The sequence below is a fragment of the Phalacrocorax aristotelis genome, chromosome 9 (assembly GCF_949628215.1).
Source record: "Phalacrocorax aristotelis chromosome 9, bGulAri2.1, whole genome shotgun sequence".
NCBI classification, from domain to species: domain Eukaryota; kingdom Metazoa; phylum Chordata; class Aves; order Suliformes; family Phalacrocoracidae; genus Phalacrocorax; species Phalacrocorax aristotelis.
Window position 1 is genome coordinate 11,311,201 of NC_134284.1, and position 17,139 is coordinate 11,328,339.

The 17,139-nt window shown below is 39.9% G+C and overlaps 1 long non-coding RNA gene across 1 annotated transcript; it reads left to right on the top strand.

The window, feature by feature from the left end:
- The first annotated feature begins 1,309 nt into the window (after nt 1–1,309).
- LOC142062294 (uncharacterized) lies at nt 1,310–16,856 on the top strand. Its single transcript, XR_012662415.1, has 5 exons — nt 1,310–1,667; nt 11,929–12,144; nt 12,952–13,077; nt 14,700–14,870; nt 16,729–16,856. It is a non-coding gene; the product is annotated as an uncharacterized LOC142062294 (long non-coding RNA).
- Nucleotides 16,857–17,139: the final 283 nt, after the last annotated feature.

Below are 17,139 nucleotides of genomic sequence, written 5' to 3' on the forward strand. Positions count from 1 at the left end.
AGATTAATCCAAACGGAGTATGAAAACAGCTCTTCAATTACAGGACTAATCCTTATTTTACTGTGGTATACCTCCTATCTCAGTGTAACACATTGCACACATTACCATGATGACTTTCTCATTATTAATCTGAACATAAAAAAGGTTTCGTTGTCCTGACTGATTACTAGAAGGTCACGTAACATCCTGTGTTCTTGGATACGTTATGTCCAAACACAAATTTGAACAGCTGTATCTTTACAACTGAGTCTTGTACTTTTTGGCAAATATTGCTGATTTATTGAAGACAGTAAAGAAATATGGAACCTATTAACAGCAGTCTTCATCAGTAACCTGTCTGAACACAAACCATACAGAAAAATTACAGAAATGGTATCTTTAAGATAGTGCTCAAACTGCTAGTACATGCGTTTAACTGATATGGAGGATGTGAGCTGAGAGTTCATTTGCAGTTATTTCACCTCCATGATTGTAGTGTGGCCATTTCACCTCCATGATTGTAGTGTGGCCAATACAAGACCTAAGGGAGATAAATCTGTCTCTATTAAAGATAGTGGAATACAATAAAATTATATTCATGAATAAGATAAAAGTAATCAGCATAAATCTAATGCTTATTAAAATTAATAAATAAGACTCTAAGTGAAAAGTTCTTATGTCCAGCTTGATTACTTTTCTGTATTTTCTTGTGGTGTTTTTGCAGAGCATCTACTGTGGACTGAGAAGCATTAAAAGGTAGAGTGCATTGGTCTTTAATGGTGGGAAAGGCATGAGGCTGGGCCAATGCACACAGTACTTTGCTGGGCAACTTGAGTGATCCTTGTTATCATATGCAGAAAAGCATACATGTTTTTATCAGTATTTATTTGACTGTTCCAGAGAAGTCAGATAAGGCCTTTCCAAACCTTCTTCCTGGAGATGTCTGCCAAAATGCCAGGTAATCACCAACATGTGCAAAATTGAAATGGATCAAGTCTGAGCAAATGATGAGGGAAGACATCCTTTCCCTCCAGAACAGTCCTGAACTAGTGTGTCCTACTCTGACTTTTCTCTAGGGAAAACTCCTGAAGCAAGAGGAAATTTTTGCTTGGACAAACTCCCAAACACAACCCAAAATCCAAGGAGAGAAAAATTAAGTGTGCTTAAATTGTAGCTCTCTCATCTGTTTCTGACCCACAATGTTTGCCCTGTTCTCCCCTCCTGCCTCCCAGCCACACTAGGTATTTGGGATGCAGAGCAATGGCATATCTGGCCACAGAGCTTACAGCCACTTCTGGGAGCTGTCTGGAAAGCAATGTTAATTTTTTTATGTTCAAGACAAACTGGCAATTTAAAGGCCTCTTTGAAAGCAGAAAATGTGTAAGGCAAGGTTTGTGTGTTTCCACCTGAGTGTTTTTCAAAAGTGATGCTGGGCAGCATGTGTCATTAATAATGATTTACTTCTTATTTGGTTACTCAGGCTGCAGTTAGAGTCTGTGCATAGTGCTTTCCAGGACAAAGACAAGAATAAAGCTGTGATGCCCATCCTTCTAAGTTAGAGACCTCAGATATTTTCTTTCTCAAACAGGAGAGTGAGTGTCAGTCCTGGGACAGGAGGAGGCTGCAGCTGGGAGTGACTCCTTTGAACATGGAGATGTGCTAAGAAGATCATTCCTCCACACTCTACAGTAGGTTGCAAATCAGACCAGCCAAGTACAACTGGCACATGGGATCCTGGAGTAGGACAGTGACCATGACACTGTACTGTAAATAAGTGAGGTATGGAATAAGCTTCAGGGTTGTCACAAGACTGAAACCTGTTGCAAGAGTCTAAATCAGTGTTCAGAGTCAACAGACCTGAGATCTGCAAAGACCGAAGTGTTGACATCCCCTTGGGTATGGGTGTGAACTGGTAGTGAACAGTAGGACACCACAGAGTTTCAGGGACTTGCTCACCCATACCTTTCATGAACTGAGGCTTCTATTTTTATATAAAGAAAGATAGGTATTGATGGAAAACAGTAGAGAAATGGGGTGTAAGGACCAAAGGCCAGGGAGAGAAATAACAGGGCTAACTTGCTCTGCAGATGTCTTGACTAGTGGTCTGGCACTTCAATACTGAACTTGGTTTTTTTTTTTGGTGCAGAACTGAGGGAAGAGCAGGAGGGGAGAAGGGAAAACAGGTGCAGATGGCATTGTTAGATTTGTTAGCTGGAAAAGAGGAAATGGGATAAAGAAGTACAGCTGAATCCAATTTAGCATTAGCAAGACAGAAAAGAGGCCTTCAAAGAATTATACTGAAAGACCTGTAACTGTTCTGTTCACTGGCTCATGTGTTGAGGAGTACTGCTGGAACTGATGCTCTGGAAATTATTTCCAGAGAAAAATAGAGGAGGAGCAAAACCACACATGCTCTGTACATCCTTTGGTATCATGGCTGTTTGGCATACAGCATGCCTTTGCAAGTTTGGTCATCTGTATGTTCTGTGGCCTACCTTCGCTAGAGAAAGGAATTCATAGGAGCTGCAAAACTGAGCAGGATGCTGCCCAGCCTGCCCTATACAAAGTGCTGCAGAGATGAGCACAGAAGTAACTAGATGTCTCTGTGTGAAATGAAAACCCCTGCTTCACCTGGAGCTCCGCTTTCCCCAGAAATTAAGTAAGGTCAGCAGCATTGTCTTCATCAGAGCTCAGTGCTGGTGGCATTAATGTAGGATGTAGAAGATAGATTCAAGGACTTCCTCTCTATGAACTATAGGCTTAATCTGTCAGCCATCACTGAAAGTCATGCTGCAATCCATGACATAAGTGTAGGAGGTAATTCTCAGTCAAGTTGTTGAATTGTCATCAAATGTTACATAAACTATTCAGTCATTCAGTATTCATGGAACCGTAGAAAGAGCGGTCATGACCTTGTAAATTAGCAGGGGTGCATCTGTCTCAAAAGAGAGGACTTGAGTTCCTGTTCTTCTTCCAGTTAGCATGAAACTATTTCACAGAAGACAAAACAGCTCCAACAAGAGATCCCAATAGTTGGGTTACAAATGGCTTTGGGTGCCAATCTTGTGTATCAGCAAGTGGGGCCTGACTCTGGGTGCCCGCTACGCTAGCTGAGGTTTCCGAGCACAGGCTGCTAGTTGGACTGCCATGCTGTCTGCTGCTGAACTACATAGGCGTGGTCTGATTGTGCCTATCAAAGCATGCGTACCAGTTTGGGAACAACGTGAAGGCAGAAAGTGGCTGCCTCTGACACCTGAATTCCTGGTAAACAGCCTTTTAATACATGATTTTGTACTTACTATGGTTAACTTTAACCTTGTTCCTATCACTTTAATCTTCAAGATTAGTTATATTCCTTGTAATATAATCCTTCTGGCTCCTGTGTTGATTTTACATGCATCACTGAATATTCAGGAAACTTTGTCAACTCAGTGTTTCGTGCCAGTGTCTTTACAGGAAATGTTAAAGAGACTCAGTGCCTTCATCTGCTCTGAAGGAACATCAAAAGGAACACCATTTTAACCAGTGTGCTATGTTTGTGTAGGCTCTCATTATATCCCAGTTAGGTCATGATCTGCTTTACAGTCTCTGCACTAATCCTTCCCCTCCTAGTTTTGCTAATGATTTTCTGGCCCTGTATTAAATGAATAACTGACTTCATTTTAGGTTACTACATTTCCCAAATCCAGATGATCATTGGTGTTATCAAAGAAAGAAGCTGGAGGTACTCTGGTTTCCTAGTACCCCTATGGATTGCTTTTCTGTGATGGATGAGCTGAGATGGTGGCATAAAGATTATTTATAGCATAACTTTTAATCCATTTACTGGTCAATGTTCTCCATAGTTATGCCATTAAGTATGTACTGTCTATTAGCTTTATTGACCTCAGACCTAATACTACACATTTGTTTTCATTAAATTGCATTTTCCATTTCCATGCCAAATGATATAGGAGATCAAAATCTGGCCACAATATGCCTTAATAGTAGGTGCATCTTCAAGTTATTATTGCTGAATTTGATATATGCTTTAGATAGCTACATGAAAATAGTTAAACATTTTTCAAATAAGACAGGTTCTTAAAATGACTGCAGAAAGCTACAGTTAATAATAATAAAAAACTCCCACACATTTTCTGCTCAGTAAGTTAGTCACTGTTATTTTACAAGTCCTTTGTTTAATGGTATTTTAACCCTCATGCAATTTTACCATTCTTATCATTAAAGTTGAACCTTTTTTCTTTTCAGTGAAAACTAAGCCCATGGCAAAATTTATGCTTTGATGTTTAGTTACTCTAAAACTGCGATCAAAGTGGCATTTGCTATGTAAATTGGAATATATTTTCTGGGCTAAAAATACAAAAATGACAGGGAAGTTTTTGTCTCCCTTTTGTCCAGCAGAAAATTGAATTCAGGACTCAGTGCAAGGTCTAAATCCTGTCTGCACTTCTTCTCCAGGGAACAATAGCTAAGCCACAAGTATTCTGGTGTTAATATCAGACAAAATAGATGGTTTCTCACTGTCTCTTGTCTGAGCTGTTTTATTTAGTAAAACAGTTAAACATTCCCTAGAGTACTTGGGTGCTTTATCTCCTTGTTGAGTGGCTGATCTTCCAGACTACCACCATTCTTTTGAGCTGTATCAGAGAGAAAGTCAGTATTTCGTACAAATCACAAAAAATGTGGCAGCAGAGACTGACTGGATTCCATCTCTTTCTACCCAGTTGCTTAGTGGTTAGGGCATTCGGTTAGGCAGTAAGGGTTGTATTTAGACCAACTCAAAATTCTTCCTCTTTAGGTAAGCTTGCTCAGCCTCAGATGACTGCTAACTGCAAAAGAGAGCATTTCCTTCAATAGTTTAATGAATGGTATGCAAGATTTCATTTGCTTATTTTCCCCCATGTACACCTGAAATGATTCTTATTAAAAAAGTGCCAACAAACCAAAATAATTTTGGTTGTTTTTCCTCAAAAAAGCAAAATGTGGTTTGGAATGAAGCTTTTCAGTATTTTTAGTTCATTTGCTGAATTGAAAAATTAATGATGAGCACAGTTAATTACTTTTTGCTGCAGTTCTGTACAGCGGTGATGCTCATACCATTTGCCATGGGACCAGTAGAACACTTCCCCGTCCCTTTACAGGTTAGATACGTTTTCCTTTGCAGAATATAATTCAATTTTTAGATCTAGATTCCAAAGTAGGGTGAAGACAAAGCCTACAGATTACTAAGGAACAAATCCAAGCCCTTTCACTGTCTCCATGAACTTGAGGAGGCTTTCAGAAAAGGGACCCACCCCCATGGTGAGTTATCCAGTTCTGTTGGATTCTCACACTGCCATGTCTAAAGGCCAGGTGGAAGTGGGGCATGGAAAAACAGTGAAAATTGCAGCAGAGCCACTGTTTTACCTATTCTGTGGCTTCCTCACAGAAATGGAGAATGTAAGGTCATACTGGAATAAAGGTATTGTCATTTGAAAACTGCTGTTTCGGAGTCATGTCTGAGACCTTGAAGTTAATCAGTGGGTTGGCACCGATTAGTTAGAATGTTTGTTTTCCATCAATAAATGATTATCTTGCAACATCCTAGACTTTGCATTTATTTAACCAAGGACAAAACTGTGCAACTGTTCCACAGGATCATCAGAAATTAGGGATTTTATCAAATGTAATTTTGTAGTGTAAAATAGACATCAGAAAAAAAGATAAATAGTTTTAGAAGCACAATGCTCCCCACTTTGAAAGCCAAGTTGTAACCTCAACAGAATAGGTTGGAAAACAGGCGAAAATGTTAATGAAGCTGGTTGTAATTTCAAAAGAATAAATCACCATTCATCATGAATAAGGGTGGGACAGTCTGGCAGAAAATGAGTCTTTCTAATTCTCTGATACTTTAGAGACTATTTTTGGGGACCTATAAATAGGAGACTACATAGACTGCAATAAGCCTTTCACTAGCTGAGTTCTTACATACATCAGTTTAAACCTGAAATTTTCTGTTTGTAAAGAATTTGTTTAATGGCATATTGTACTACAGGTAGAGACAGAAATGTTTTCAGAAGGTAAGCAGATGGCTGCCCACTTTTACTCTCAGCCAGGGAGCGGAAAAGCCTCTTTGGCTACCCTTACTTGCCGACTCTCTAAAGCAGTAAGCAGGTTTTTTAAATGTTTCACAATAAAGCTGCTCTTTGAATGTGACACAGCCCAGTGAATCCATGTTGCCAGGCAGGAGTCAAAAAGGGTTTATGACAAACCTTTTATCACCAATGAGCAGGGAAGTTCCTTAAAATCTAAGCCAGGCTCTCTGAGGCTTTTCTCATTCATGTGTCTTCCTGCTACAGTCAAGGGTCCTTAAGGCATGGGTAGAGCTTTCTCTTCAGCTTCTACAGGAAAGCATTTCTCAGGACAATGCAAAGCAGGAAAGGGTGCTGCAGATTTGCTGCCTTCTCCTGCTCACTGAGTCTTTGCCTCCCCTCTCTTTTGGGTTCTTTTTCCTCCCCTTCTTATATGCAGACTGGGTTGGGGGTTAGCTGCCCCCGGCATGGACACCTACCCTCTCCACCTTCCCCTGCTACTTAGGTCTCAGAGAAGGGAATGAAAGAGAAGAGGCACATAACAGCAGCCTAAAGGGGGACAGGTAGGGGGACAACCAGTCCTGATGTGAGGGTACATGGACATGGCCACGGTTAGAGTAGAATGAGTAGCTAGTTGGCAGACACACATGGAAAATTGTGACACTCTTCTTCCTTCTAGATGATTCACATACTCCCTTCCCCATTTTTAGGTCTCTTCAATGTTGGGGAATATGTTCAGAAACCAAAGCCCACCTGTATCTCCAGACAGATCTCACAGAGTGCAGTTCTACCACCCATCTTCTTCAGCTGTAAATCTGGTTCAGCGTTCCCTCCCCTTTCCTTCTGTCCTGTCAGCTGGAACATTTTTTGTTCTCTTTGCCCATGCTGCTCTTTACTACTGCATTATTTGCACTGATACAGCTGTAAACTAGGTCAGGAAAATGGTCCAAGATAAAAAAATGAAGGTCAATGTGGTCTGAGCAGGAAATGGGAAAGGCCTTGCTCCCTTCATGCTGGGTAAAACCTGTGACAATCCAGTCCAAAGACTGTAACATTTGTTTTAATATTTATTAAAATTGTTTTCCTCTTTCCCTGTAACTGTTTCATAAGTCTCTGTAATCCTTCCAAGACTGCTTAGAGTCACTAACAACTAGTCCTCAGTTAACTGCCAAAACCTCTTTTTTTGTATTTGTTTTTGATCTTGGTCTGTCATTGCATCAAGTGACCGATAGGTAACATGTAAATGATATAGATGGTTGTAAAACAGAACGAGTGATCCCAACATTTTAAAGAGGTAAATGGTAAGAGGAAATGGACATCATTAGTTTATAATTTCTGAATTTAACAGGGAAGTAGTTTGCTCCTACCCATCCTGCCATTTCACAAAGCTGAGCCAAAGATAAAGGTTACCAGGCAAGCTTGTAAATAAATATGTCAAAACCCACAAAGCAACGTTTGTGGACCACCCTGAATTTTCAGTCCAAGGAGCATAAGCTTCTCTAAGTACTAAGAGCAGCAAACCTCAGCACATATGCCAGACCCTTTTGAAATAATTGGCTGAAGTTGGATGTTGCTGCTCAAAGTTATGACTTCAACCTAGGCAAACAAAAGCTTTTATTTTAATTACAGCCCATTGTATTTCCAAGATTCCTACTTGTTACTACAGGTTATATTCAGATGGACATTTGTAATGTGTTTGCACATTCTACAGCCTCCAGTATTAACATTTTATTTCATTATTCAGCTTTGGAATATATACAACCTAGGTTTGGTTTCATATATTTCAGTGGCATGCTTTGAGTACTTTCAGTATTACTATGCAAATAAGTTATAAATCAAAACTGTTCACTGTTTACAAAGGAAAATCCTGCTTAAAAACCTTGATGGTACAGTACCTCCCGATGCAGGTATAACTTGGGAGTTCCCATCCTATGATTTACTATGTGCATATATTTAACCTGATGAACACAAATTGTTCCATTGGGACTACTCTTCTGCTTGAAAATATTTCCAGTGCAACCACTTGTATTGAGGTGACTATATAATGTAAAGAAAAAATTAAAATCTTGCAGTTAAGCCACTGAACTAGGAGACGGTTTTTCCTCCTGCTCTTCTGTTGGGGTGCAGAACTAATTTATGCCAGTGATAGTTTTACAGCATTCAGCAAGGCTATGCCACTGCAGCAGTAATTCTCATCTGTGCAGGGCACCTGCTAAATAAGATTATTCTGTTGAGGCAGAGCTTTGCACTTTTTATAAACTTTGCATCTGGTGTAGATAATGACACAAAGAGCGGCACAGAGTCATAGCTTCTCAGTAGAGCTGACCTTGGCAGGGTGTTGTGAAGCATACAAAATTGATATTGAAGCCCTCCACAAGTCTTGGAAGAAAAACACAGTACTCTGAATGATGATCATACCAATTATTCCCTTAGAGCTTATTTGCTTAGCACCTTGGCTGTAGTTTAAGCCTGGTGTAAAAATACTCTCTGATGTAAGTGTTTGCAATCTAAATAAAAGCCAATTTAATTATTCAACAGAATGTATTCAACTGAATATAATCATATATTTCATCCTTACTGTTACCTCTGTGAAACAATTCTGTTCTTCCAGAACTTGGCTGCAGTTTGAAGAGGTGGGCAGTTAGCTTGACGTAATCTTTGATGGTGTAAAAGTTTTTGCTGTGCTCTTTGATGCTAATGAAACTGCAGTCAAGCAACCCAGCATAGCCTGAAAGACTATTTGAAGCCCATGATTTTTTTTTTTAACCACTGGACAGAATAAAGGGCTAAACACATCTGGCCAGACTGCTGATGTGCAGAAACCTGCACGGAGATGGAGCCTGGGGCAGCTGTTAGAGAATGCGGTGTTGCTGTACATGCACTCGCGAAGCTGCTGCTCTTTGAGACACATGTGGACTTGAAGCCCAGAACGGACTATAGGAACATGCAGTCTGAACTGATATCATGTATATTAATGCATTTCACTGCAAACCACTTTCTCAAGCCCTCATACTATTCCTCCCTGCATCCTCTACCACTTTTAAGTTTCTCTTTTATTATGCTCACCTGACTGTGCATAGTTCGGGTATCAGTCACATCAGTGTTTTCTTAGCATTAGTTAGCTGTGTTTCTTTTCTTTCTAGTCAAATAGAACTCTTATTATCTAACTATAGACCTCTGCAATGAAGGCATGTACTTCTGGGCTAATCCTCTTGACTTCTTTTACAGTCACTGGAAGGAGATAGAGAGCCGTTTAGTTGCTGCAGCTTTCTTTTAGCTTCACATTCAGTCTGAATCTGAGTCACAGGGATTTGCATCCCTTCTGGACTTGCACAAAATTGGAAATGTTCCACTATTCCCAGGTCAGAGTGTGTGGAAAACCACATTATCTGAAATCTGGGCAATGTGCGATAAAATACTAAGACGTTTTGCCAAATAAATAGCACACTGTTCACAAAATGATTGCAGAGTAGATTGCATGGCTGCCAGACTTTTAAGAGAATAATTGGAGGCTGAAGATTATCATATTTTGCTTGGCTGGAATGAATGCACTCCATCTCCAACTACCGGTACTGTATACATAACTGATTCATCACAAACTTCAAGTAAAAGCCACATAACTCTGTAAAAACTATATTGGACTCTCCTTTGTACTTTGTACTCTGAGAGCTCGTTGTGGCTGAAACAAACCCCATGATTAAAAAACTTAAGGAAAGCCTCATCTTTTTCCCTCCAAAATGCTTGCTTGTTATATGGAAAATGATCTCAGGTACCTACGGAACAAAAGACAAATAGCAAATGGGAGGAACACCCGGAATTAAGATTTGGTCTTTAAAGTTCATTCTCAGGCAAGATGCAGTTACAAGAAATGGTGCAATTTCAAACATGTGTTTCAAAGCACAGATCTGTAAAAACAGAAAGCTGACAAGGAATCACATCATTTGAGTCACAACAAGGCTAAAAGCATCGTTCTCATAAAGAGCTTTCTCACTTATTTGGATGCTTTAAATGGTTCAGAGTAATTGTGTATATTTAGTATTGTGTGCTGGAACAGTATAGTATGTCTTATCAATCAGCCTTTCACACACAGTGGGTCAAACTCTGGTGTAATAGCAGAGCTTCCTGCTGTGAATGGGCTTGCTGAGGTATAATGTAGGAGACTGGTGGTGCCTAGGGCCAGCAGCCAGTCTAGGTAAGATGTTATTGCCAAAGGCACTTCACAAAGCTGATGTGCCACTCAGCTTTTAAAGACAACGTTAGCAACTGGGGGATTATACTGCAAGAGTCCTGAATTATTTCACTGCATAAAGCTACAGTTCACCTAGATTTGTTCACCTGTAGTCAAAGCTGGGGCAAAAAATCAAACCACGCTATTGTGTGCATTTTTCATCTTAAGGCAGAAATTATGTGCACATTCTGTATGCAGAAAACTGCATGAGATGAAAAACCATGTAGTTAGATGGAGCCATCATGGATTTTACATTTGTAACAATCCTTCAGCAGAGGTTTTAAATATTCCCAGCAGGATATATATTCTAATATGTGATATTTGGCATCACTGCATGCTCTGTGCTGATTTCAGTAGGGCCTGAACCGTGAATATGATAGAAATACAAATAATTTGCTGTGCCCTACTTCCTGGATTTTCTGTGGATAATGCTCTGTATATAAGATAGTGGCACTCTTTCTTTTACACATGAAATGAAGGGGATTTTTTTTTTTTTAATGTATTTAAAAATATGATGAAGTAATGGGCCTGCAATTCAGGAACACTTATCAGTGTTCAGTTGTTCTGCTCGTATTAGTATTAAGCAACCTACAGACAGAGGTAATCTGTGCCATTTGATTATTTTTGGGTTTAGTGGAGTCTAAGTGTGGACATCACAACCAATAGAACTTCCTGGTTTCTCTTAATTTTGTGTAATTCTGAAGTAGTTTGCACATTTTAATTAAAAAAGTGTGATAAAGTTTCACCCATAATTCTAGTTTTAATGTTTTACTGGTTGTTTTCTTTTACGCTGTACATTAATAGCCACATTGTCATTAACTTGCAATAAGACCTGGGGCAGGATATACAGAATCAGGGTAATAACGAAATGAAAATTATATAAACGGCAGAATCAAAATTTCTGCTATCTGCAGTTATATAGTTATGTTCCTTTGATATGAGAGCTTCTAGCTATGTTGAATATTTATCCACAAAAGTCTTTCCTAGCAAAACTATCAGAGGTGATGTGAGGTCATTTTACAGTATTGTTCTCAAGACTGACACTTGGAGCAGTGTACAGGACTGCACCAGTTGTCAGTGTGGTAATATGCTGGAAGCAATCAACTTCTGAAATCAGAGGTACTGTCAGTGCTAATTAGCAGAGGTGTGAAATAATGATGTCTTTTTAATCAAGAGGTCTCACTAGGAACCAAGCTTATGCACATATTTTAAGCCTTTACAATGTGTTTAATTGGGACACCTCTGAGCATACTCACTGGATAACTGGGACAGTTGGAATTGGATCTGGTGGCTGATTAACTCTCAGTAGCGGTAATTATAAGAGGAAGGCCCAAGTGTTCAAATAAGTACTGCACCACACTGTGCTGTGATACACTTCACCATACATCTCTCACTGTGCTCTCATAACATGCTGAATGTCCCTCGGTCAAGAACGTTGAAATGAAAGCTGGGATAGTTTCACTGCTCTGGCTGCAGCTGCCAAGGCTCATGATGTTTTAAGTGGAGTGGTAAAGGGTGAAAGTCATTCTTCTTCTACACATCATATCCCTTCAGAAACTTATTTCCTGTGTGTAAAGCCTTTACTTTTGCCCTCAAAGTCCTAATCAATGCTGTGGTAAATGTTGATAGTGGGCTTTTGGCTGTCTACAGGAAGTTTCGCTGCCCTGGGGAAGTCAGGACCAGAGCAGCTGGACTGGCAGCAGGCAATGGGAGATGGCAGCAGATACGAGCAACCAACAGAAAAGTGCAAGTCTGTGTGTTTGTGAAATTAGAATTCCATCAACTACATATGGGCAAAGCAGCAGGTGGAGGAAGGGAAGCTGTAAGAGAGCAATACAGCAGATGTGTTTCGGACTAAATTTGAAGGTAAGCTGGGACATAAAAATGGGCCTAGGGGTTGTGACTGGTGGAGAACATCAGAGCTGGTGAAGTGATCTAGGACAGGTTTTTTGAGAGTGGGGTTGTTCCATCAGAAGAGAGTGAAATAGGGACTTGGGGTATCGATGAAAGAGGTGTTTGAGAAGTTGGGACTGCTCTTGGAAGACTCAGAAGCGCTTCTGGGAAGTCTGAAGAGCTCTGGGTGACCTGGGAGGCACTGGGGAGATCTGTGGCTCTGGAATAGCTTGGTGAGAAGGTAAGAGATACTGGAGTGGGAAATGGGAGACTCAAAGAGCTGGAGTTAGGACACATGCAGTTATTTGGAGAATCACCATGGGACATCTACCCAGCAATGCCTCTGTGAGTGAAAGTCCTCTCATACAGAGCTGAGACACTCTACGTCCCTTTACTGCTTTAATTTAATATGGTCCTGAATTAGCATGAACATGTGGTAGGGAGAAAGAAGTATAAGCAAGACATAAGAAGGACGATATAACTGTACCATGCTAACAACAAAATAGTCACTTAAACCAGTGTTTTTAACTAGAAACTACCTAAAATAATTTAGAGAACCATAGTTTGGGCAGCAAAACAATGCAGGGAAAACAATAAGGACTGTGGGTGACAGAATGTTCCCTAACTACTTCAACGGCAAAAGGACTCATACACAGCTCAGTAGCACGTCTAGTAGGAACATAAAATGGTAGACAAAGTATGAGTGCCAAAGCAGCAGGAGGCAAGATGAACCTCTGTGATCAGCAGAAGAGGGAATTGAATGTACTTAACCCAAAATAGAGAGTCCTCCTGGAACTGGACATGAAGAGCTCCTGTTACACCGCTGCACTGCCATCTTCATGAAAAGCCCCGAGAATGGTCACACTCTACCTGGCAAGAAGTGATGAGAAGCAGATTGCCTGTGGGGTAAGCCTTTTAAATTGTGTTATGTACAGCGTTAATATGAAAAACACCAATGAATTTTCTTTGGAGGTACGTACGTGCAGCTGATATGTTAAATTTATGTTTTTCATTTATGTACTTCTACCTTTACACTATATATGTGTCTCAATTCCTCAAAGCTTTGTTTTATGGAAATGTCAGTCCTCCATTTTAAGACTAAAGCTGTTTTTTTCTTTTTTGTTTTTGTTTGTGGTTTACTTACTTTGCTTTTCAAGGTTTCTCTGGGTTTTATATCTTTTGATACTAATTAGACGTTATAGTCCCAAAGAACTGTGTACTCCCTGACTCTGGAAAGCAGCGATGCTGTCATTTATTTTAAATTCTCTTGTAAGTCAGATTTTCCAATGTCATGCACCTGGACAAGTTCCCTGCACTTCCTTAAATTTTGAAATATTTTATATTGGAATCAAATTAATTCCTTGAGGCTTCATCTGTTTCTGTACACCTCTTTGCTCTTACCAGAGTGTAGAGTGTTGCACAGGGAGTATTTCTACAGTTTCTAAAGGATGTGCTATCAGTGACCTCCAGTCATCTCGTATGACAGTGATGCTAACTGCTGAGTTGCTGGTCTGACAGAGGGGGCAGGCTGAAACACAAGTCCTCACTTTGGTACTACAGATATGAACTAAGTATAAAACTAGTACAAATGAGCAGGAGCACAAGAACAGGTTAAACACTTTGTGCAGGTTAATTTTTTTCCTTGAAAGACTTCTCTGTTGAAAAGCTATTCCACTTGTCCCCCTATCTGTTGTTTAATGTCATTCTATGTGGTTTTATGTTCTGTAGTCTGTTTAATAGACAGTGAGCAACAGATGATGCAGAAAACCAAAGCAGCAAACAGATTACCTCTAAGTTTCTGAGGCTTTATCAAGGTGTCCCAGACATCAATGGTAGATCTAAATGAGGAAGACAATGGAGCAGCGAGGTTGGGAGAGGTTAAAAAGAAAGTGGAACCAAACCCTGGTTTATTTCTTTATTCTATTATTCAGCCAGAACTCTTCGTAGATAGAACAGAAAACTCTGTTACCAGAACTGGCTAAATAAACCCAATGCAGCAGGCATTCTGCCTCAGGTTTATTTTCAAGCAATGAGATGGAGAGTCCTGTCATGTTGTTCATATGTCCACTGTTCTACAAGATAGCTCCTGAGGAATGCCCTGGGAAAGACATTCCAATCAGAAGTTCCCTACAGCCACACTGTAGACCCTTACAACCTCTCCACAGAGCAGGTCCATCCAATTGTACCCAGCAGGCAAAGCTCTTCTACCACTCCTCCCCACCTCTGACTAGTCCAAACTGTGACCCCCATCTCACTGCCTTGTACCAAGGATTCTATTGAATGCTTGGTGTTATATGACAGTATTTTCAAAACAAATCAGTGGGGGCTGGATCCAGACCTCTTAGGCTTTCAGGACTTCTCTGCAAATTGCCTCTGCCTGAACCTCAAAGCCTACATACAAGGGACAATAAGCATCTATTCCCAAAGCACAAAGCTACTACTCAAAGGACTTTCCTTCAATCGCTCCAAGGCTTGATAACACAATAGCATGTTGTCCTTCTTCACCTGTACCCTGCTCTTTTCCGCAGGCTTCTGCAAAAGGGAACCAACATGCTCAAGCTGGGAATCAAGGCAGGAGACAAGACAGCATTGCTATCCCCTCTCCTCACAGCCAGGCAGGTTTACCTTGGACATGCACTCTGTTTTTACATAGGCCCCACTTCAGCCCATTGTTGGTCTGCAAACAAATGCTTGTTGAGGTAAAAACAATAAAGGTAATTGTTATTGTGTCATACATCTGCCTTCCTGGATCCTGTCTGTGGTCAAACTAAGCACTAAACAAAAACCTGTTTTAAATCCTTTAGCAGTATTTTAGCCTATGTCTATAGCATGGTGCAGTATAGCTGAGCCAGACTTTCATACCAATTTAGCCAACTTGAATTCTGTGCTGATGCCACTGACTTGGCTCTGGATACCACACAAGTTCAGGCATCCTATGCTACACAGAGCTGTGGGGATTAGACCCACCTTTGCTTGCTGAAGATGCCTTCTTGGAGGGAATGGTTTTCTTTGAAAGCATTTTTTAGAGTTTAATTTTAAAAGTATAACATATTGTCCTTATGTATGTAATATTTAATGCTTCTAAGCAGAATTTTAGAAAGTGTTCTTCTTTGTACTGTATTTATTCAGTGATTGCTATGAGATTAGTATCTCAAAAGGAAAAATCAGTAACACTTCACCATAGACAAGTAAAGACAATAAAATGCCTAATAGTCTTTTCACACTAGAATAAAATGTCTCTGAAATGCACCTTTACCTCTAATAAAATACCTTCCAGCCTTTTTAATAACCACATTCTCTGTGCTGGATCTATTGTAGCTAACATTTTAAGATCAATTTAGTAGATGAAAAAATAATAACGATCATTTTTCCATGCCAAAGCATTTTGAAAAGTGTGAACAACTACAGAGCAAGTGCTGTTTTATGTCTAAACAAAACCAATTTTTTTAAAAAAACTTTTATTGTGTTGACATTTAAAATGGGCTAGAAATAGAACTGTGGGGAAAAAAAACACAACAAAACAACACTTCTGTAATGCAAGCCGGACCAAAGAGATATTGCATTGCAATCTTGTGATGAGGACAGGTTGGCCTTAGGGTTTTCTGAGGAATATGAACAATTTGGGAAAGTTATTCTTTTTTTTTTTTTGAGCATCCTGAACTTTTTTTAAGGAATCTGGGCTGAAATTAGTATTTCACACACACAAAAACAGCCCCAGTGTTTGTTTGGATTCACAAAGCAGGCAAAACTTCCCAAGGCAGACAAAAATTACTCCTTAGGAACAATAAGTTGCCTTTTTGTTTTTTAGAAGTTTGCTGGTATGAAATGCATGGCTTATATTAAAATCTCCAAAAAACAAAATAATACTTAGTACAATGACCCCCTATAGAGGCTTTAATGATCACTTGCACAACTGAATGTGATCTGTATTTCAGTTGCACCATCCTTTCATTGCCATCTTTGCTTATAGAGCTATGCTCTCTGAAAATTTTTGAGGTTTCTGACAAAGTGGTCATCAAAATTTTATTTCCAGTGCCATATTCACTTTCTCCTTTACCTTGTGGTATAGCAATAGGACAGTGCTGTGCACCATTTCTTGGATCTCAGAGTCAGTCACCCATGCAGTCTCTGCAGCTGTGCAGAGCCCCATCACTCAATAGCGTTCACTTCCATAATCTGATTGGACTTGCAAATTTGGATGCAGCACAAACTTGTTATTCACTTATTGTACTTGGGATTGTACATATCAGCTATCTGAAAGGCCTTATTGCTTGAATTGCCGTCATCTTGAGCTATTCAGTAGGTCTAAGACACAGCCAGATTTTCATGAGCGAGATGAAAAACACATATCTGATACTAAAGCAACCCATTGCCAAATTGCACATCTCTGCTTCAAAACACAAGATCAGCAGAGCTGTTCAAAGACAAAAGCAGAGAGAATTTTGAGTGCTGAGCACTTTATATTCACTGTCTTTAATCTCAAAAATAGTATAATAGGGGAAAGATTAAAACACCCCATTTTCTTTTTGCAATTCCTTGTATGTAATTTTCTTCTAGGTACTTTTTCTTTCTGGGAATAATTAGAAAGAAGGCTAGCTTTGGTCTGTGAAAATGCAGCATTTTTCTTTGGACTGACAGACTCACTCAAGACTATGAAGAGCCAGAAAGCCCTTTGCCTGTGAGGTATGGGGTATAAAGGAAACACCACCAGAAGTCTGAGTGTAGTTCCTTCTTAAAAGCTCTTTCTTTGACTCCTCTTAGCCATTCTGTGCAGTCTCAGATCTTGACTAGCACCTTCACCTCAGCCCTCCCTCTAGATCCACACATCTCTTCTCTGTATAAAAAAATGCAAACAGTAAATTATTATTCCCTTACAGAATGCAAATATTCAGGATGAGACTGAGCTCCTAGCTTAGCACCACCTCTGGACCTGATCTTTTTAAAAGGCAGTCTGTGCTTAGATGTAAG